Below are 22129 nucleotides of genomic sequence, written 5' to 3'. Positions count from 1 at the left end.
TGATACTTGGAACTAATGTTATTAAACACATTCTCAGATACTTCAAATTGTGTGATGGATTTTGGCAGGCTGTGTCTAGACCGACTTCAGCAGACCCTGAATGTGAAAGCTTCCTGTCAATGCTTGCTGGATTGAACCGGTGGAGAGGGGAGGAGATACCTGGGAAGATAGGAACAGTAAGATGTAACTCCGCTGTCTATCTTGAGCCGGGCCGTGAGTACCTAGTATGGGGGAAACTGCCCAAATCTGCTGTTGTGTCCCCAGGAAGTGCAGTCATGACTGAGCCTACGTCTTCTCACTCTGCTCCCAGAGGTGTTATGGTGGCTAGACTAATCATATCTCTGTGGGGAGATGGATGGGTCCCCTTGAAGCTTATCAACACTTCAGGCAGTCCAGTGTTCTTGAGACGGAATGCTAAAATTGCAGATCTTTATCCGTGCATTGCCCTTGAAGATCTTGATGACGCCAATACTGTTGACCCTTTCTTGGTAAACTGCCCCACAAGGTTGTCTGATGATGTGTCCGAACTGTCGCCTGTGGGTGAGCGACTGAAGTCAGTTGGGCTGGACAGTCTTAACATTGACTCCTGTGATATCTCAGATGCATGCAAGCAACGGTTGCTGAACCTGATTCTATGTTATGAAGACATCTTTTCACGTGGCCATCTTGATTGTGGGGAAGCAAAGGGTTTTGTCCACAGAATACACCTCTCGGACACCAGACCATTCAGGCTTCCTTTCAGACGGGTAGCTCCCGGTCAATATCAAAAACTACGTCAGGTGCTGACTGAAATGGAGGAGAAGGAGATTATTAGGCGATCTACCAGTGAGTATGCGTCTCCTCTCGTTTTGGTCTGGAAGAAGAATGGGGACCTGCGTGTATGTACAGACTTCCGCTGGTTGAACAGGAGGACACTGAAGGATGCGCACCCTCTTCCACATCAGGCGGATTGTTTGGCAGCACTTGGCGGTAACGCCCTGTTTAGTACAATGGATTTGACGTCCGGATTCTATAATATGCAGCTGCATGAGGAGGACCGCAAGTTTACCGCCTTTACAACGCCTATGGGCCTTTTTGAGTACAATCGGTTGCCTCAAGGCCTCTGCAACAGTCCTGGCAGCTTCATGCGTATGATGATGAACATATTCGGGGATGAAAACTATCTCAGTCTCCTTTGTTATCTGGATGATTTGATTGTCTTCGGCCCAGATGAGAAAACTGCTCTCGATCGCTTGGAAATGGTGTTTGGCAGGCTCCGCACAAACAATCTTAAGCTGGCTCCAAAAAAATGTCATCTGATGAGGAAATCAGTGAAGTTCCTTGGGCATATGATTGATCAGAAAGGTGTTTCCACGGACCCAAGCAAAGTTGAAAGCATCTCTAAGATAAGCAGTTTGGATTTGATGGAGCTTGATGGTAGATGTCCTTCTCAGAAGAAAATAAGATCATTCTTGGGAATGGTGAATTACTACCAACACTTTATTCCAAACTATTCTGCTGTAGCCAAGCCACTCTTTAATCTTCTAAAGGGTCAAAAGGTGAGAGCGAAGAATCCGAGACAGCTGGATCATGCTCGTCAAAATAGAAAGCTGAGACCTGGTGACTGGACACAAGCTCAGGACCAGGCTGTTGAGAGGCTAAAAAAAATCATTGGTTGAGAGTGTTGTCCTTGCCCATCCAGATTTTAATCGCACTTTCATACTGGCAACGGATGCTTCCTTGGACGGTATTGGAGCTGTTCTCTCACAGGTCCCAGAGGGGGAGACTAAAGCCAGGCCGGTAGCCTTCGCCAGTAAGTCTCTTTCTCGGTCACAGCAAAATTATCCAGCACATAGGTTGGAGTTTCTGGCCTTAAAATGGTCAGTATGCGATAAATTCAGTCATTGGCTCAAAGGACATGAATTCACCGTCTTGACTGACAATAATCCTTTGGCCCATATACTGACTAAACCCAAACTTGATTGCTGTGAACAACGTTGGGTGGCTAAATTGGCTAGCTACAACTTTGACATAAAGTACATACCTGGTCCCCAAAACACAGTCGCTGATGCCCTGAGCCGGGTTCCATTTATCAAAACTGATGTCACGCAGAGACTGCTCAAAGAGCCATATGGAGCACTTCTGGCTGATTCCAGAGGGATGTCTACGGTTTCAGTGCAGGATGCTTTCAGACATTCTTGTGATTCAGATAAGGGGCGGAGCATTCTTAATCAAGGTCAGTCATGCCAGTCTGACATCCAACAAAACGAAGACCTTCTGACAGTCCCTAAGGCAGATGTCTCTGCTATATTGAATTCCCATGTTGAGTGGAACATTGGTGCCAGAGCACGAGCAATGTCCGTCATTGATAACTTGCCCCAGATGATGTCTGTGGGGCAGGAAACTTTGCCAGCCTATTCAGAACAGGAGCTGCGTGAAAAACAGCTCAACGACAAGATTTTGTCTAGAGTTTTGTATTATGTTGGGCGTCAACGTAGACCTTCGAGAAGAGAAAGGGCAAAGGAAACGATGGTTGTTGTTCGATATCTCAAGCACTGGGAGAAACTAGTTGTCAGAAATGGCATCCTGTACAGAGTGTCTCGAGATCAACTATCAAGAATTAAACGCCATCAGTTTGTTGTCCCAGAGTCTCTAGTGAGTGTTGTGTTAGGAGGAATCCATGATGATTGTGGTCACCAGGGTCAGTCGCGGAGTCTTAGCCTGGCAAGGCAGCGTTTCTTTTGGCTAAATATGGATCAAAATGTGAAGGACTATGTGCGGCTATGCCACCGCTGCACTGTGAGTAAAACAACTGATCCCTCTGGTAGAGCTCCCCTGACGAATATTTCAACAAGTAGACCTTTAGAGCTTGTCTGTATAGACTTCTGGTCAGCAGAAGACTCCACTAACAGATCTGTTGACGTCTTGGTGGTGACTGATCATTTTACGAAGCTAGCACAAGCCTTCGTGTGCAGGGATCAGTCTGCCAAACAAGTTGCCAGGGTCCTATGGGACAGGTATTTTTGCATTTATGGCCTCCCAGAAAGAATCCATAGTGACCAGGGCCCGAGCTTTGAAAGTAAATTGATCCAAGAGCTTCTAAGGGTCTCTGGGGTGAACAAGTCACGCACAACGCCGTATCACCCAATGGGTAATGGAAGCGTGGAACGCTTCAATAGAACCCTAGGAAATATGATACGAGCTGTAACACCAGATGTGAAGAGGGATTGGCCAAGACGGTTACAGACACTGACATTTCTGTATAATTGCACAACCCATGAAACAACGGGTTTTGCCCCTTTTTATTTGATGTTTGGCCGTGTGCCCCGTTTGCCAATCGATATTCTTTTTCGTTCAGTCTTGAATGATTCAGCTGTGACCTGTTGTGATAAGTTCGTAACCACTCTGGTCAAAGATCTGAGGGAGGCATTTCTGATCGCACGAGAACATGCAACGAAAGAGCAGAAAAGGCATGCTGAGTTGTACAACCGAAGGGTAAAAGGACTGGACATTGAAATTGGTGATCAGGTGCTCCTGGCAAACAAAACTGAAAGGGGTAAGAGGAAAGTTGCAGACAGGTGGGAGTCGACAGTTTACACCGTTGTAGACCATAAATCAGACACTCATACTTACAGGATCCGTAATCCGACCACTGATCAGGAAAAAGTGGTTCATCGAAACTTGTTGATGTTGGTGAATTTCCTACCAGTGAATGTAGAGAACCCCCTGTCTGATCGCCTTTCTGATGTATCTAACTCTTGTCAGAGTCTGTCTCCAGTTCTGTCATTGGGTATGGTGGAAAATGAGTCTTTAAGAAGAGATGCAGACGCGTCAGAGCACAAGGAGGATAGCTATAGCAGAGTTGTGATGGATGGATCAGAGGTGATGAGAGACGAGGCATTATCCACATGTGACGATGCTGGCTTTGACTGTGGGAATGATTCTATGTCAGTTCAGGAATCTGATGATAAGAGCAGAACTATACGTTGGGTTTCGGAGCTGCCTGATAGGGGAATTCCAGATGAGTCTGATCAATCTCTAAGTGGATTTCTGACAGATCCATTGACTATGATCATTCCTGCTGCATCAGAAAGTCACATACCTGCATTGTCAAGAGATACAAGAATGTCTGGTTTGGATGACAAAGCAAGTGGCAGTTCAGATTCGCATGATTCAGATTCTGAGATAATCCTGTCTGATCAGCCGCAATCACAGGCCCCTGCCAACACACATGTAGCTGACTCTGTGAATGTACCACAAAGTTCTAGCTCAGTCACTCAGGTCAGGTCACGTTTTGGTCGCATCATTAGACCCGTTGACAGATTAATACATGTAATGTCAGCACAGGCCATGGTTCAGGACACAAAGTGCAATGTTCAGGCTGTTTATAAGTCGGTGCTGAGGGCTTTCTCTGCTTAGAAGTCATTTGGTTTCATGTCTCTTGACATATTTAAGATGCGTTTTGTTAGTCTGTTCCATATATAGAAAACAATAGTTCAAAAAGCACATACCTGATGACTTGGGGTACCTTCGAATCCTGATATGGTTCTATATCTTATTCTTTCTGTTTGAGTGTTATAAAAGGAAGTTGAGTATGGAAGGATATTGTGGAATGTATGTAGATGTTCTACTGTCAGTCGCTGGTGGGAGAGTTTAGCGCTACTCTCTCATCACTTCATCCTTAAGGGATAATTGTATTTTTGACTATCCTTTGATAGGAGATCCTTTCTAATTGTGAAGTTTATTACAGTGGACTTGAAAATGGAAAGAAATTCCTTTTGGTGTTACTCCTCTGGTCATGCAATTATTTTATGTAATTCAGTGGGGGTGGATGTAACAGGGTTAAAAAGAGTACTTAATTTAAGAGTTTTGATGTGTGAATTTCATAAAATAAGCATTTGGTTAAATTCATTGGTGTTCAAAGGCTCCCCTCCTGTGGCTATTAATGGTACTGCAGACAGTGTAGTTTGTCGCTCTTCTCTTGCCGTACTCCAGCAGATTTGAGTGTCGCTGCTGTGGGTATGTATGATTTTTCACGCTCTAACTCATTAACAGATTAATTGTAATAATGATATGTTTTAAGTGGATCTTTTCGATTGCAATATCTTTCATACATGTATTTGAACGTATATTTAATCCATTTAATGCTTTAACAGGATTGTTGAAGTTGTTATAATATGTACTGAATTTCCACATGCGTCACACCAGTGTGAACGAGTTCAATTAGAGTGGATATTGTCTATGTCTCAACATTATGACAATTATTTGTATTATGAGTTGAGTGAATGTGTAATTTCTATTTTTCTAGTCTTGAATGTCTGCAGTAGTTTATCTTCAGCCAAAGTGATTTGTGCCATTTTATTTCCAAAAGGTATGTTGCTTCCGTGATTTAGTTATAAATGTTAACAATTGGTGTTTTCCTGTTATCGAATTATTGTCCTGCATGAGTACACTGTATTATTAATTACAGGGATATTGTTTCAGTTTCATGTATACTGTTATAGTATATGTTTAATATGAATCATACAAGTCTTGCCGTACTCCAGCAGATTTGAGTGTCGCTGCTGTGGTCTTGAATGTCTGCAGTAGTTTATCTTCAGCCAAAGTGATTTGTGCCATTTTATTTCCAAAAGATAAAGGCAAGCACAAGGAAACCCACGTGTGAGTGTGTTTGTTCACTGTAATGCAATCTCAATGAGTTCTGGGAGGGCTAGCCCTAACATGCTTTTGTCATCGTGCGTAACCTGTGAAACAACTGGTGGGAACAGTGACATCCAATAATATTTAAAAACTATTTTTAATTTTAACAACAAGGAAAAAAAAGGAAAAACTACTTTATCAAAAAAAAAAAAAAAAACAGACGGGAACAGCCATGCCTTTGTCAGCTGAACTTGATCGACATCACGGCGAACATTACCTCAGTGTAGATTAATTCTATCGTGTCATTGAAAGAAATACCATTAATTCGTCGTAGCAATAAGGATAAATTGGCAATTAAAGAATTAGTCCCACTGAGACCAAATTAAAACATCAAACATGCATCATCTCTCGGAGAAGGTGAAAAAAAAAAAAATGGGGAAAATTTTTTTCAATTTGAATCCCATTTCCTCCATTTACATACAGTTACGGACTATGGTGATACAAAATACAGGAAATAATTAAGTTGTTTATAATGATAAATTCTGCCAAAAGAATAATAGGCTACTATGTAGAAGAAAAATATGTCTTACTTTATTTATTGTTGAATAGCCAAGACTTGAGAGAATAATTGTATAAAGTCAAAAACTTTCACTAAAAATTTTCATGTTTTGTGTGTGAATATAATTTAAATAGGGCTGTCAAAAATAGCGCGTTAACGACGTTAATTAGTTGTTTGTCGTTAATTACGTCAAATTTTTTAACGCATTTCACGCATGCGCAGTGTGACAAATTATTAAGGTCAGGAAAAGTCTCGTCGATCTCTGAATTCTCAAGATAGTAAAAAACAGCGGCGAGCGCCGCGACGAAAACACAGAAGAAGCTTAAGGTTTTACCCCATTTACTCTCAAATACATTCATGCCAAGCTCGATAAACAGAGATGACTTTGGTAGTTGATACGCTGGAGCTTCTATCCTATTAATATTACAGCTGTTTGGAAAAGCATATGCATTTTTACTTGGTTTTACTGGCACTTGAAGCGTTCAGAACGTGAAAATATCGATCCTAAAGTATTGTGGCAGAGCAAATGAACTCCTCCCAAAAACAAGAGTGCCCAGAGTGCTGCTTATGTGATGGTGGAGCATGTTTGTGTTTCTCTATGCATAATTTCATAGATATGTGGCTATATTTAACCACTGGTTCACCTAAAACTCTTACACTATCAGTAGATAAATGGCATGGTTTGATATAGTGCTCAGGTAAATTTGATCTAAGTAAAAGTTAAACTTTTGAAATTCAGAAAAAAAAGAACCACAAATTGATGAATCAATACATGAAAATTATGTATCTGTGTCCTGTTATTTATCTTTTGGTATGCATTTCAGGAAAAAAAAAATGGTTAGGATTCAGGTGTAATTGCAAATAGTGATTTATCATGATTAATCCACTGAAAATTCTGATTAATTTGATTAAAAATTTTAATCATTTGACAGCCCTAAATTTAAATAATCTGAAACACAATTTCCACTCTTAAACAAACTTTTATTTCAAACTAACTGTTAAATCTGACATTTATCAGAGACACATCTACCAAACCGTAGGTACACAAGATTATTTGTTACACAAGATGCAAAATTGAAACACAATTTCACAAACATAAAAACAAACATGTAACTTTAATATAAAGATATTTTTTCATTGTCCTCCATCTATCAATTCAATCCCATTTCTCCATATACTAACTATTCAACCTTCTATACTGTCCTGTCTCCTCACATGTAAGAACCAAACACATGCTTCCTGCAGTCATTTGCCATGATGAACTCCTGGCAAATGTTTTCCTTGCTGACTTTATCCAGCATTTCTTTGTGGATGTGACAGACTGCTACATTGTTAATTCGAATCTGCAACATTGTGCTTCTCAGCCAGGTCTTCAACCTCCTCAGAGCACTGAAGCTCCTCTCTGCTTCCGCAGAGGCAGTAGGAACAACCATAAGTAGTCGAACAAGTGCTTCAATTTGGTTGAAAAGTCCACGGACTTCAGGTAACTGCTTTCTCAGAATAGTTGCGGCCTCTGAAGTGCTTGTGCATGAGTATTGGAGCTTAAACTTGTTCAGCTGCACCTTCAGTGACCTTTCGTTTAATTCAGGATACTGGTCCACCACAGCAGTGTCTACATCCCCAGTTAGGAGGGCTTCCTCCAGCTTCATCAGTGTTTTCAGACTACCCTGATCAAACCTCTGCTTCAGCTGGATGTCCACAGTATCCAGCACCTTGAAGAAATCAGCTCTGTAGTGTTCTTCTGGTGTTGTAGGTGTGAGTGCAGTAGTGACATTACCAATGAAGCGTTTTGGTGGACGGCGGATGTGGAGCATGGTTATGGGCTCAATATTTAGCTTGGTAATCATCTCTGTTGCGTGGCTATATATCTCCTGGAACTTCTCCTCAGTTCTCTTTGCCCTCAGGGTGGTCCTTACACAATCTGCTGCAGAGATCATACCAGACACTGTTTCTGTTCGCTCCTGCAGTGTGCAATTAAGGCACTCCACCTCTTGAATTACTTCAGTGACCATCATGAGCCCTAAAATTGTGGTACCTTTTCCAAACCTCTCCAGCAGCCCTCTTGCTGTCACACCAGTGTTTGAGGCATCTGTTTGGGCCATGTCCTCTAAGCTGAGTAGCACGGACTCGTACTGACGTAGAACAGACCAGATTGCTGGAGTCCTGGTCGTCCATCTTGTTTGACACAAGGGTTGCAGGTTGCTAACTGTCCCAGATGCTGCAGCTGCAATATTCACAAATTTTGTTTTGTATTTGTCTGACATTTTGTACAGACAGCCAAGCTTGTGGACCCAATCCAGGGCATCAGATGTCAGTGATGATGCTGTACAAGCAGCCTGGGTGACCAGATTTGCACAGTGGGCGCCAAAGTGTACAAACAAAGCCAGTGGCTGCATCTCCCTTATCCTGGCCTGTGCTCCCTTTCTGTTGCCTGACATGTTCGCTGCTCCATCATATGTCTGTCCACGCAGACCAGACAGCGGAAGATTCAAGCGCAACAACACATCTGTGGCAACTTTTGCTAGGTTTTCTCCAGTAGTGCATGATACTTCGTAAAACCCCAAGAAGACCTCGTGAGGGACCAAATCATGGTCTACATACCTGTAACATATGGCTTCCTGTTCAGTTCCTTCAATGTCCTGTGTTCCATCAATAATAATGGAATATTGGAGGAGAGGCAGCATATGAATTGAGCTAATGATTTCCCTAATTATGCTGTTTGCAAATAGATTTAAAATTTCATTCTGGATTTTGGGGGATGCGTAAGCATGTTTTCTTGTTGGTAGCCATTTCTCTAAGCCAGGGTCATCTTCACATCTTACTTTCAGTAATTGGTTTAAGTTTCCCTCTTCAGCTTCATGGCCCCTAAGAGCAGCTCCCTGGCGTGCCAAGAGCTGTACAGAGCCTGCAATTTTCAGGAGACACCGTCTTGATTCCTGTTGCTGTGCAGCTTTGGCTGGAGATTACTGGACATCTACTGGTTTTGTTTTTTGGCAGTGGGTAGTGACAGCAACTTTGTGTGCATTGCTTTGGACATGTTTAGCAAATTTTTGAGTTGCCTTTTTCCAGTTTCGGAAATCAGTTTTGACAAATGTTGGATCTGCATTCTTGGCCAAATCAGATTTTTCATGCCCAAAAGCTTGAGCACAGAAAAAACAAAGGATTCCATTGACTCCTGAACTGTAGTGGAGCCAAGGAAATTCACGGTACCACTTTTCTTGGAACCTTAGGGTTTTGTTGGTGAGTTGCTCTACTGCAATGAGCTTCGGGTTAGCATGGTTGGGTTCAGCATCCTGCCTGCCTACCTGCACTTCTTCGCTTGCGCCTGTTCCCTGTCTCACCTATGAAATATGAAAATGTTCTAGCCTGTTTCTGACATGACATAATTAAAATTAATTACCTGACCCTTTACACAGCACATACCTGCAACTCTGAGCTACTTCTCCCTGTCTCACCCTCCCTGTCTTTAATCAGCTTCACCTCATCTGTTCTCGGATATGAAAGCATGGCGTAAAAAAAATAAACAAAAGTTCATCACAACTGAAACTATATTATAACAGTCAACAGACAGTCAAAATATCAGGGCCTGATTCTGTTTCTCTCCCACCACACAAGTGAGCAGGTAAATAATATGAAACCACACCCATGTGATGATGTTAAAAAAATATTCTAAACAAATAACAACACGCAATTTGGCTCCTACAAGAAGAACATTTAACTTGATAATATTCAAACTGTATTTACTATTTATCATGTACTCTTCTTCCCTTTTATCACAGACAAATCAAAATCACCTGGCCTTTCATACAGCACATAACCTACCTGTAACGTTGTGCTGCTACTGCTTTTCCCTATCTCACCCTCTCTGTTCTGAAGCAGCTCCACCTCATCTGTGCTCTGATATGAAAACAACTGAGTTATGATCATATTGAGTCCACATAGCCAGAAAAGAGTCTCTGGATGTACATTTTAAAAACTGGGTGTGACACATTCATTTTCAGATTAATGTGTAAAAAACACCCTCACTGGGTATCAATAACTTTACAGACTAGACTGGGCTGATGTGTAAAACTATACTCAGGCTCATCACATAACCATAACACTATATTAAATATAGGCTAACTCAGGCTAGCTCGAATTAAGCCTTTTCTTTGAACAAGTAAATCAATTTTTACAAATTAACTTCCATTTTAAATGAACAACAATAGCTCAAGTTTAGAAAAACATTTATTATTAAGACTTATTTTATTTCTGCATCTGAGTATAATGAGTTGAGTAGCCTATAACAGCAGCCAGAGTCTGCTTGTCATACACTGCTGACAGAAAACGCTGCTGTTTAAAGTGGACACAGAATGTTCTAGGCCAGTGGTCCCCAATCTTTTCAGCACCAATGACCGGTTTAATGTCGACATAATTTTCACGGACCGGGCTTTAATGTGTGACGGATAAATACAAAATAAAATGATACGACTGGCATAAAAACTGTGGTATATTGTAAATATAATAATAAATATGAATCCACTTTGCATTCGTATAAAACTTTATTAGCAGCGTCCTTTTAACATCGTGCCAACAGCTTAACATGAATAACATCCTCTCTGCCCCCTAACCCACTGATTATGGTCACTATGGTGACGTTTAAAAATGCCTAAAAAATAAGATGCACCACAAAAACTAATTTAAATCCATGAAAATAACATAGAGCATCTGGCCTTTTTCCAAAATAAAAAATCGTTATGGCTCAGCACACTTCTACCTCCACCTCTGTTCTTTGTTTTGCAAAAACCCACCGCTCACGGCTCTTCTGGTCCAGTCAGCGCAGGGCTGTGCCACAGTGTTGTTTTGTGTTGAAAATGTAAAAATATATATAAAATGAGCGAGTACAACATGAATCCATTTTCCAAACCGTGTTTTTGTCTTATCCTGAATCACTACGGTACACCTTTAATAAGTGTTTATATTCTGACTATTTTAGTCTGGTTGGGGTCGGCAATGCTGCAGAGTAGCACAGTACCTGCGTGACTCGCTGTAAACAGAAAGAAGTAGCTCCGGCTACAATGTTCTTCCGCCAGACGCGAGCGCCAAAAGTTACCGCCTGCAGCTTTAATGTAAATTATTTATTCCTTCTTTTGCGGCCCGGTACCAAATGACACACGGTCCGGTACCGGTCCGCGGCCCGGCGGTTGGGGACCACTGTTCCAGGCAAGATTAAATGTTTAGGTTGGCTAGCTAATGGTCTAAAGTTACCTAGCAACAGTGTATGTTAACATTAGCACATCAACAGGTGTAGACCATAGACTGTAAAAAAACGGGATTTTGGGGACTGTCCCCATAGGAAATTACGCCCGTGTTAACACACATAGCCTATAGAAACATAAAGGGAGCAAGAGATTGATTCCTAATGTCGGTTTATTTTTAATACTGTAGTAGCTCAGTTCCCTTTACATCTTTAACTAGCCGTCAATGTATCAATTGAATGGGTGACCTTTCCTCATTAATCAAGCAAACATTGCTTTTACCGCGTGAGTGTAACTCTCCCTCTGGGTTAACATGTGTTGTGAATCAGACCTAATTCTTCACTTTTTAATGTAGTATTTATTACAGTTACATTTCTGTTTGTCTGCCTGTTAATGTGTAGGTCATCATCAATGAAAGTGAATCATGTGATGTCATCATGGTGATGCTTGCTGATAATGAAATGGTAAGAACAAGCTTTTTCTTCTGTACTGTTGTAGTTAGTACACATCATGGCAATTTCTTGTTTTATATTTCTAATTAATTCTGAAGGTCAGCATTAAAAACAATCATTCAAATCAAGATCGTCAAGTTGGGGCAGAAACAGTTAGCATTGCATTGTAACCTTGCATACACCCTTGAATGACATGATGCATTTCACTTCACTCTGTAGGAACTACAATAACATTTATATCTGTCTCTCCAAGAATACATTTCTCTGCTTGAGCAGTGACCGGTGCAAGTTATTCTTTCACACACTGACAAATTCTGTTGTTAATGTGGTTGTTGTTGTGTTGTTGCATTTGGTTGTGTTCTTTTGTTGCCACCTTGTTTTGTATAATGGATTCAATAATTGTTTAACAGGAGACTGTAGTAGAGGAACGAAGGAGACTGACTGAAGAGCAAGATTCAGAATATGAACAGTCCTTGCTGTTGGACTGAGAAAAGGTAACTTATTTAATTTTTAAACAGCAGAAATTCAGAAGCCTACATATGTAACTATGTTAGTGACATGCATTGTGCAGATTAATAATGAGAGAAGAAGAAAACAGCAAGAGAAGAGACAAGACAAGTTAAATTAATCAATAGTGCTTAATTTTTCAAGTGGAATTTTCAAATTGCTTAGACAAATTGTACAAGAACCATACATATAGTATGAAAGTTCAACAGTTACCTAGAAGGATGTGGTTAGTTTCTTATGGCTCTCAGTTTCTTATATCTGTCCCATAATCAAGATTACAAAAAATGACAAGGGTGGTCCATTAAGCAAGACCACATTACGCTTCCAATCTAAGAAATGTAGAACTTTGGCATTCACACGTTTGCTTTGTTGAATATAATAATAATAATAATAATATATTTTATTTGTAAAGCACCTTTTCTAGTTAAAAACAATCCCAAAGTGCTACACATAAACAAAATTAAAAACCGGAAAGAACACTTAAAAAAGTTAGCAAAAAGTAAAAAATGCTTGTTTAAAAAGAAATGTTTTTAGTTCTTTCTTAAAAGAGTCTATGGCTTGAGGAGCCCTTAGGTTTTCTGGAAGGGAATTCCAAAGACGCGGTGCGGCTGAGCAGAAGCCTCGATCCCCCATAGTGCGGAGCTTAGTTCTGGATGGTTGAAGAAGGGCTTTGTTTCCAGAACGGAGGTTGCGTGAAGAGTTTTGTGTTGCGAGTAGTTCCTTTAAGTAGGGGGGTGCGTTTCGTGGATGCATTGATGGGTAAGTAAGATGATTTTATAATTAATCCTGTATGACACAGGGAGCCAGTGGAGTGAGTGAAGGATGGGTGTGATATGGTCATATTTTCTTGTCCTCATTAGGATCCTGGCAGCACTGTTCTGAATGTATTGTAATTTTTGTAGACTTTTGCTAGGAATCCCAAAAAGAAGAGCGTTGCTGTAGTCCAGCCTGGAGGATACAAAAGAATGGACAAGTTTTTCAGCATCTGAAAGACCAAGTGTGGGACGGAGTTTAGCAATGTTCCTGAGATGATAGAAGGAGATCTTACACAGATGTTGTATGTGGGCGTCAAATGTGAGTTGAGCATCAAATCTTACTCCCAGGTTAGTGACTGTCGATGAAATTGGAATGTTTTGACCAGAGAAGGTGATGTGCGTTATAGGTGATGACTGGACCTGGTGTGGTGTACCAACTAAAATAGCTTCTGTTTTGGAGCTATTTAGCTGTATGAAGTTTGCCTTCATCCATGCCTCAATCTCCTCAAGACAGGAGCTCAGATATAACAGAGTGGCTGTAAATGAAGTGAGGTTGGTTTTTATATAGAGCTGAGTGTCATCGGCATAGCAATGAAATGATATTCCATGCCTGTTGATTATGTGGCCAAGGGGAAGAGTATAAATGTGAATATAATCCATCACTGATGCAAAGAAGTCAATAACGAGAGCAATCAATAGTCAATACTTGTAAAATAAAAATAAGATTTCATCTCTGTTGTGTATAAACCTGTGATAACAGAGTGTGCTGTAATGTGTAACCTTTTATTATTCTAATTTATTTTCTTTAAATAATTGTACAAAATACAGTAGGAATATAGGATTCTATTTGGTTTGTATTTCATGAATTTCACTATGAACTAATAAAATACTTCTGTTACATAGGTCATACGTGAGAGGATACAACTGTCTGCAGTTTTCCCTTCAGAAGGAGATGTTACAATTCAGTTTTACTATCCAGACGCCTCTCGGAAACGCGACTGAATCACTCTTCTTGATATCACACAGTCCAGCTGTTGTAATAACAGCCTCGTCTAATGGGAAAATAGGAGACTACATCACCCAATCCACCACATTTTTGTTAGCTGGATAGGAGCTGAAGTATGTTTTACATTTTTCTAATTGTGCTGATTAATTGACTAAACTAAAGCCCTCAAGGATTTTGTGTACAGTAAGATATGTAATGTAATGTTTTTGTACAGGATAGTGGAAATTGACCGTAAAGCGAGAGAGGGTTATGGGATCGGGAAAAGACCTCAAGTCACAGCTGTGCCATATGTCAGTGTGTAAGCCACTTGGTTATCAATGGTGACAAGATATGTAATGTTTTTTAAAGATGTTTCTTAGATCAAAAATACAGGAAAATACTTTTCTATTTCAATATACTCTCCAATGTCATTTAATCATGTGATCAAAGTTGAGTTTTTAGTATCATTACTCCAGACTTCAGTGTCACAGGATCCTACAGAAATTAGTATAATATTTATGGTCAGTGTTGGAAACAATTATGCTTTTATAACCAGTGATACATTTTTCAGGATTCTTTGATGAATAAAAAGTTAAAAAGAACAGAATATAATTACAAATATTTCCTACATTTACAATACACTGTAGGAAAACTTTTTTAAACTTTCACATGACCATTACAAAGTAATTTCAGTTAAATGGCTTGTCAAAATTAAAAAGCAGACTAAACATGTAACAGTCAGATTTATCAGTGATGTTCTGTTGACTTCGGTTTTGGAATGAAACTGGTAACACATGCACTACAGATGCATGGATAAACCGTAACATTACCAGAATCTGCTGTAAATAAATTCAGTCACCTTAAAGTATAATTTGGTATGGTTGGTTTGATGCTATGACTAATGTTTGTTCAATAAAGGCTTAATGCTACCTACAAGCATATAATGTGAAGTGTAGACTTCTGGTTCAAGAAATGTGAAATGATAATGTGACATAGCCTACCTTTAAGATATTACCATTTTATTCATTATGCAGCAATAAGTACTAATCACCCTTTTATTTTAGAGAGTAAAGGTAATATTTACATTCATAATAGTTTGTCTTGACCACCCATGACCGGAATTAGTGGAAATGTTATTTTCACTACAATGAGGTATCTTGAATGAATATAATGTGATTTGGCCTGTCTAACCCACAGATTATCTGCAATTTCAGCAGATATTACAATCATCTGTGCACCAGTAACATGAGCTGTTTCACATTCCAGTCGTGTAGTTTCTAATGTATGTAAGATAATGATACCTATGGATCATTTCTAATCATACATTTTGTTGTGTTTTTATAGGGCTGGTTATGTTCTTTTTGTGCTTTAGAGTAACCCAATGTTTTCAATGTGTTTGAAACAGGACTCTTTTGACAATTTAACACCTGCTGGAGTCAACTAAGCTGAAACAAGTGTTCCCTGAGCCTGCATGGACACTGTCGACCCAAGTGTTTCCTTTGACTCTATGCGCTCTCCGGCCTCCACCTCTACCTTGATCTGCACAGCAGTGAGTGATACTAGGTAATATGTTTTTTTTTTACTACAAACTACAATTGTTTGACCCTCATTGTATGTGATAATTAGCAGTGGCACTGCAGTGTTCAAACTGATGCATTCAGTTTGTCACTGTACAGTACAAGAGTACAGCTGGAGAGCTTGCTGAAGCCTATGCAGTGCATTCAGAAAGTTTGGTCAATTAAATTGATTGGACATGATATGGAACGGCACACACCTCTATAAAAGGCCTCACAGCTGACATCGCATATGAGAGTAAAAAACAACCATGCGGTCAAAGGAACTGCCTTCATAGTTCATAGACAGGATTGTTGCCAGGCACAGATCTGGGGAAAGCTAAAAAACATGCACTGAAGATTCATTTTTTGTTAATCTGGTGTATTTTTCAGACTTGCTAATTATTTTACAATTTAAATACATTCTTGTGACCAGGGCTTGACATTCACAGCTAATATGGCTAGTGGTTTTCCAAAGTTACTAGCCACGAAGCAGTTTTACTAGCCACATTTTTGTTGTGAAATTACCTGATAAAAGTTGACTATGGCGTGCTAATATTTACTTGAACTAGATTTACAACCCTTTTAAATGTAAAACCTCTGTACACACCCAAATCAAGACTACATAAATGTATAACAATACAGGTCATTATCATTAGCTCTGATAAGGTTGTGTGTAAAGCTCCTTTAAAAACATTAAGCATTAGAAACACAGAATATCAGAATCAGACTCAGAATTACTTTATTAAAGAAATTCTTTTACAAGTTGCAATGGAAAGTAGGTCAGTCTCGAAACCTCACGAAAAATGCATGCCATGGTTTGGACAAAGTTGCTTTTATCTTTATTCACATTTGAGGGGAACGTTCCTCTCATCATAAAGAACAAATTTCAGTTTGTGTCATTTTTGTGCTCAGGCGCTAATAATGACCACTGGTTAGGTTGCAACTCTACGGACACCTTGGCAATTGAATCACCATACATATTTTAGTTTACTCACCAGAATGATTGATATATAGATATAAAACATACTAAGGATTAATGAGCTGCTGGATTCATGAATATTAATCAGATTTTGTGCATTCGCTTGAACTGATTTGCTGAAATCAAAACATGGACGATAATAGGTGAGCGCCAACCATTGAGATTGCACATTAACTCCACCCACTACCGAAAAACCCGGTTGTTTTTAAAAGCTGAAGACTTCCATAGGAACACTGTTATTTTGATGGGAGAATACAACAAATAATATTGTTTAAATTTAGAAATGAGTCGATTCACTCACTCACTCTCTCGGTCTCTGCTTGTGTGTGAGAGAAAGCGACGGTGATTTGTGCACCTTCACACTAGACTAGAGTTTAAAGAGTTTTAAGCCCTCAGACAGAGTCACACACTGGCATTTATTGAACCCGCCGAAGTGGCTAGTTGGAGTCACTATGTTACCTGCCACGAGCAAAATCCACCCGCATTTGGTGGGTTGGCGGGTGTTAATGTCAATCCTTGGATAACATTGCTGTACTTTGTTTTGCAGGCAGGACTTGAGGAGGCTGATCCAAGGTCTACAGTCAGCTGTTGATCTGGTTGAGTCTGGACCCATAGCAAACTGCATAAACATAGTAAGGTCCAGGGTGCCGCAATGTGCTTTGAGGACCTTCAACAGATGAGCATTCAATCCACATAAACAACTCGATATTGTATTTGTGGATTCATGCAGAATAGGGGAGGGATCTGTTGACACTGGTGGTCCTACCTGAGAGTTTCTCAGGCTGCTTATGAAGGAACTCCTGGATTCAAGATATTTTGTTGGACCCGAGAACGGCAAGAGCCTTGCTCTTGATTCCCTTGGTAGGTACATTTAAAAAATATATATATATGAAAAAAGATTGATTGATTATTTGATAGACTGATTGATAGATAGAACCAGTACATACAATTTTACAGATAGATATCCAGATAGAAAGTACAACAGGTAAGTAGATAGAAAAAGATTCCAAAGAGTGCAAAAACAGCCATTTATATCAAAATACTTATATCACTTAACTTACATCAAACAAAATTTTAGCTGATACAACACTGTAACACACAATTTATTCCTGTGACAGCACAGCAGAAATTAAAACCGTCGTCATGAAATGATGAATGAGGATTGTTACCAGTCAAAATGCATGTTCATTTAAATGCAATGTGTGTGTTTTTTTTACATGGTCCCTTACCTTACATTTGTCCTATTTCCATTTAACAAAACTCATTAACATTTATGCACATGTCAGACGGAAAGTTATGTGTTCCCTCGGATCGAAGCCACGATCGCATGATCACATCATTGCTTATCACTGTACAATACAATGCTCTAGCAATTGAGCTACATGAAACCTGAATTATGATGCAGGTAAAACGGTAAAATGCACTAAAATTAACGTGTCCTCTTGTTAATAATAGGGGCGTAACTTTAGTAATGGCTCCTATTGGTTGTAATTTCAAGAAAGTGACAAATTACCTATTCGGGCATATAGATTGAAGGACATGTTGGATTGTTGAATACGTTGCATGTAATTGCAGGGTTGGCTATACTGCGCTGCGACAGACGTCAGACATTTCACACCACAATGAGTTTTCCCAAAATTCACAACCCCGAGTTGCAAAACAGATAACAATCTTCATTCTTTTTTTTAATTGTGGTCTTCATTCCAATTGTGTAGGCTTATCCAGAGGAACGTACAAGGTGTTAGGGATGATCATTTCAGGCTGCCTTGGGACCCCGTGTGTTGGCCAGAAGGCTGTAGTCACAGCTCTCAGGGATCTCTGCTCCACCAGTGAACATAGAAGAGGTATATGACCCTGAGCTGCATGACAAGCTGGACAAGGTAAGAAATACATCTGTTTTTTGTCTTTATGATCTCAAAGTCGAATCTGTTATGTCATTAACACCTTAACCTCATTGATAAACGCGAAATTCAAAGTTGCACATCTAAAGGACCGTATTGTGTAAAAACAGCTACAGTACTAATAGTAGACTGATATTTATAACAGATGTTACTGTCATGACGGTACGATACAACAAAGTAAAAGACTGCTCCACGTTTTTGTATATACATCACAATTATTTTTTGTACTACAACTGCCATTATTTTGGAAATACGGAGAACACTGCACACTGCCAGCAACAAAAGGTTATTTCTAATAGAACCTCTTTTCTTACTAACTTTTAGATCCAAATGGCAGAAACCATTGCAGAGCAACACACAGCCATGTTATAAGCTTCGAACAGCCTCCACATGCTTGGTGCCTTAAGCAAGGTTTCAACCCTCGAAGAGCGCCAGGATCTTGTAAATGCAGCGCTAAAATATTATCTAGAGGGAAGGATGGAGATTCCTCTCAAACAGTAAGATTACCTGCTTCATCACTATTATTATTTTTTTTTTAAATGCTGATGTTAAAAATAAAGGTAAAAACTACTTTCTCTGTAGGGGTTATGTTTTCATCCATTTGTTACTTTTTCAAATGTGTTGCATATCATTTGATACACCTACTGATGATTAAAAATGTTTGATTCTGACAACATATGTACTTATCTGATTGAAAGACTGAAAGAAGGACTGGAGACTTTGGGGGTGCCATGAGGGAGCACTCTTCTATTATAGAGGAACTCTTGTGGTGGTCCCCCCAGCTTGTCAGTTGCCTCCTTGTTGGACCTCTTCACGATACATTACTGCCCGAGAGGAACTAACAGAAGAGCCTTGGAGGAGGTTGCAGTTGGTCACTGGTGGGATTGGATCATTGAAGTCGAAGGTGAGTCCATTTAATTGTAATTTTAACATATAGTTTTGTTATTAATTATATTGGCATGGCATACTACCGTATTTTCCGCACTATAAGGCGCACTGAAAAGCCTTTAATTTTCTCAAAAAACGACACTGTTTCTTATAATCCGGAGAGCCTTATATATGGATCAATGCGTTCTGTCAAAATATTGACATTCCCTTTAGCACAGCTCCATCTAGTGGATGCATAACACAAACCCAGTCAAACGTTTGACTGAAGTATCTTCTACTCTATGCGCTTTATAATCCGGTGCACCCTATATATGAAAACAGATCTAAAATGGGCCATTCACTGAATGTGCGCCTTACAATCCGGTGCACTTTACAGTGCGGAAAATACGGTATTATTAAGAAGAAATGTGCCCAGAGCATACCTCCAGTTTCGAAAAACCATGGAAAATGAATAGTTTGTTCTACAGTGGTCTTAATATTCATTGCAGTGTGCTATATATCAATTATCAAATGAAAATAGTAAATACAAATGACTGACAGGACAATTGTGGAGGTTTTGCAGACCCTGAGTGTCACTGTTAAATTGCTTGTTGAAAAATGAAATTTTACGCTTAAGTGTTTGTTTGGAAAGTTCCTATGCACTTACAAAGGATTTCTGGGTGGTTGCGGTACATGGGGTGTTTGCTGGGATGTTTATATGTGGTTGCTAGGGTACTTAGTATAGTTACTATCATATTGCTGTGAGGTTGATAAGTAAGGGTTAGAGTTACTTTGCTGTTACGGCTGCACAATAAATAGTTTTTCCAATCGTGATTACAAATACAGATGCCACAATTACATAATCATTCAAAGGCACAATACAGATAAATGAACAAAATGCTAGAGAAGAAAACAATTTTTAGGCTCAATCCCAATTCTACCCCATAGCCCTTCACCTTTCCCCTCTCGATTCTCTTTTGGTTGGAGGGGTAGGGGTAAGGGGAAGGGCCAGATAGCCCTTCAAACGAAGATTTTTCGGGACCACACTTCAGACGAAGGGGTATGAATTATCTCGGAAACAAGGCTGCTACAGCGAACAAAAAGACTCATAAATGTAAGCTTTTCTGGCATAAATAAAGATTTTAACGAAAAGTAATCATTTGTTTTATGTTACATTCAATTGTGAGTTCATATTAATGGTCATGTGACTCAAAGAAATGTTTGCCAAAAATCGCTTATATTTGCTAACGTCATATCTTTACAGACTGCATGATTGTGCCGCAGCATATGTCTGATCAGGGCGATAACTGCTGTAGACATTGATGGGGGCTAATCCCCCCAATAATTAGAAATCGCTAAACCATTTTCTCAAATATTGCCTATTCGAGAGAGAGAGAGAGAGAGAGAAATGGAAGTTCCGTGTATTCACGTCTGTGCGTTTATCTTTTTAGTGAGTTTACTTAAAAACAGTGATTGTATCCTCTCATGGCTGGAAAATATAATGTAGCAATTCAGAATTTAAACTATTTAATAAAAGTCGTGGGGCAGCGTTGACAAGTTTGTTTTCTCTACGTATAAAAATATGGCGTGCAGTTGGTTCAAAGAATGGTATAAAGCTGATCAAGTATTCATAGTGACTGGAGGTATTTATGATTAGAATCTTTTTGTGTCACTTTTTCTTTTTTTTTATTGATGCTTTGCTTTTTCTGTTGCAGATGGAGATGCACCAGTGGAGGTGGATGGTGGGGACACAATTAAAGTCACCCTAGAGAGTGTCCTTGTGTTTGCTTCTGGGGCATCTTCCATACCCGTATTTGGATTTAAAGAGAATCCAAATATCACATTTCTCCATGAGAACATAAATGGTAGCTGGCAGGTGTTTCCAGAAGAAAACACATGCACCATTACTGTGAAGTTACCGATTGGACATGAATATGAAGAGTTTTGCCATTTCATGACATCCGGTGTTATTCAATCGCCAACGTTTGGGGTAGCATAAAAAAAAAACATTCTCCCAACCTTATCACTATTGCCATGTGGCTGATAGCTGTCCTGTGGGATTGTTTTTTTGTTTGTTTTTTACTGGAAATTGTAAAATGTTTGTTAAACATTAAAGTTTTGTTAAACAGTTTCCCTGAATTTAAACTTGTGTGAACTTGTTTTCCCTATATTATTATGGGGACCATATTTCTGTGGCATGGCTGACGAAAAGTAATCAACTGGTCAAGTACATTTACTAATTGCGTAGGTAACAAATGTTATCAGGAGAATGTGATATTTTAGAGCTAATATCTTATATGATGTGCTGCGTGTCTTGGATGGAGTACATCATAGCTTTCAGTTTCTCTGTAAATGTTTTTCTGCAAGTGCTATAGCCTATCATCCCCTTCTGTCAAAATTTAGTTCTTCACATATTCCAAAGTGTCGATATGTTTGAGTCGCTTACAATTATCATTTGGGAACACAACATGCCAAACATCTTTCCAAATTCAAAATGAGAATAATTTATAAGTCCGTTGCTGTCAACAAAAAGATGCACTTCAAGGTCTGCGTGTTTCCGGCCAAAGTAAAAGCTCTATTTAATGTTTGAAAGACATCAACATTTATTGTTTTTAAAGGAAGTATTTTCTGCTTACCAAGGCTGAATTTATTTGATCAAAAATACGGTAAAAACTGTTATATTGTGAAATATTATTCCAGTGCAAAGCAGCT

At 39.4% G+C, this 22129-nt stretch overlaps 3 long non-coding RNA genes across 3 annotated transcripts; 2 read left to right on the top strand and 1 right to left on the bottom strand.

Annotated features, from left to right (window-relative positions):
• Positions 1 to 4961: 4961 nt before the first annotated feature.
• LOC113077188 (uncharacterized) lies at positions 4962 to 5654 on the top strand. The gene is made up of 3 exons (XR_003281271.1): positions 4962 to 4998; positions 5288 to 5350; positions 5613 to 5654. It is a non-coding gene; the product is annotated as an uncharacterized LOC113077188 (long non-coding RNA).
• Positions 5655 to 13230: 7576 nt separating this feature from the next.
• LOC113077187 (uncharacterized) lies at positions 13231 to 13558 on the bottom strand. The gene is made up of 2 exons (XR_003281270.1): positions 13423 to 13558; positions 13231 to 13322 (listed from the first exon to the last, which is right to left on the bottom strand). It is a non-coding gene; the product is annotated as an uncharacterized LOC113077187 (long non-coding RNA).
• A 474-nt stretch (positions 13559 to 14032) lies between these two features.
• Positions 14033 to 21469, top strand: LOC113077169 (uncharacterized). The gene is made up of 8 exons (XR_003281262.1): positions 14033 to 14248; positions 14350 to 14425; positions 15520 to 15677; positions 17197 to 17510; positions 18365 to 18529; positions 18875 to 19047; positions 19249 to 19454; positions 21133 to 21469. It is a non-coding gene; the product is annotated as an uncharacterized LOC113077169 (long non-coding RNA).
• The last annotated feature ends 660 nt before the right edge of the window (positions 21470 to 22129 follow it).

The sequence above is a fragment of the Carassius auratus genome, unplaced genomic scaffold, assembly GCF_003368295.1.
Source record: "Carassius auratus strain Wakin unplaced genomic scaffold, ASM336829v1 scaf_tig00021918, whole genome shotgun sequence".
Lineage (NCBI taxonomy): Eukaryota > Metazoa > Chordata > Actinopteri > Cypriniformes > Cyprinidae > Carassius > Carassius auratus.
This window is presented reverse-complemented; position numbering and strand designations above follow the sequence as displayed.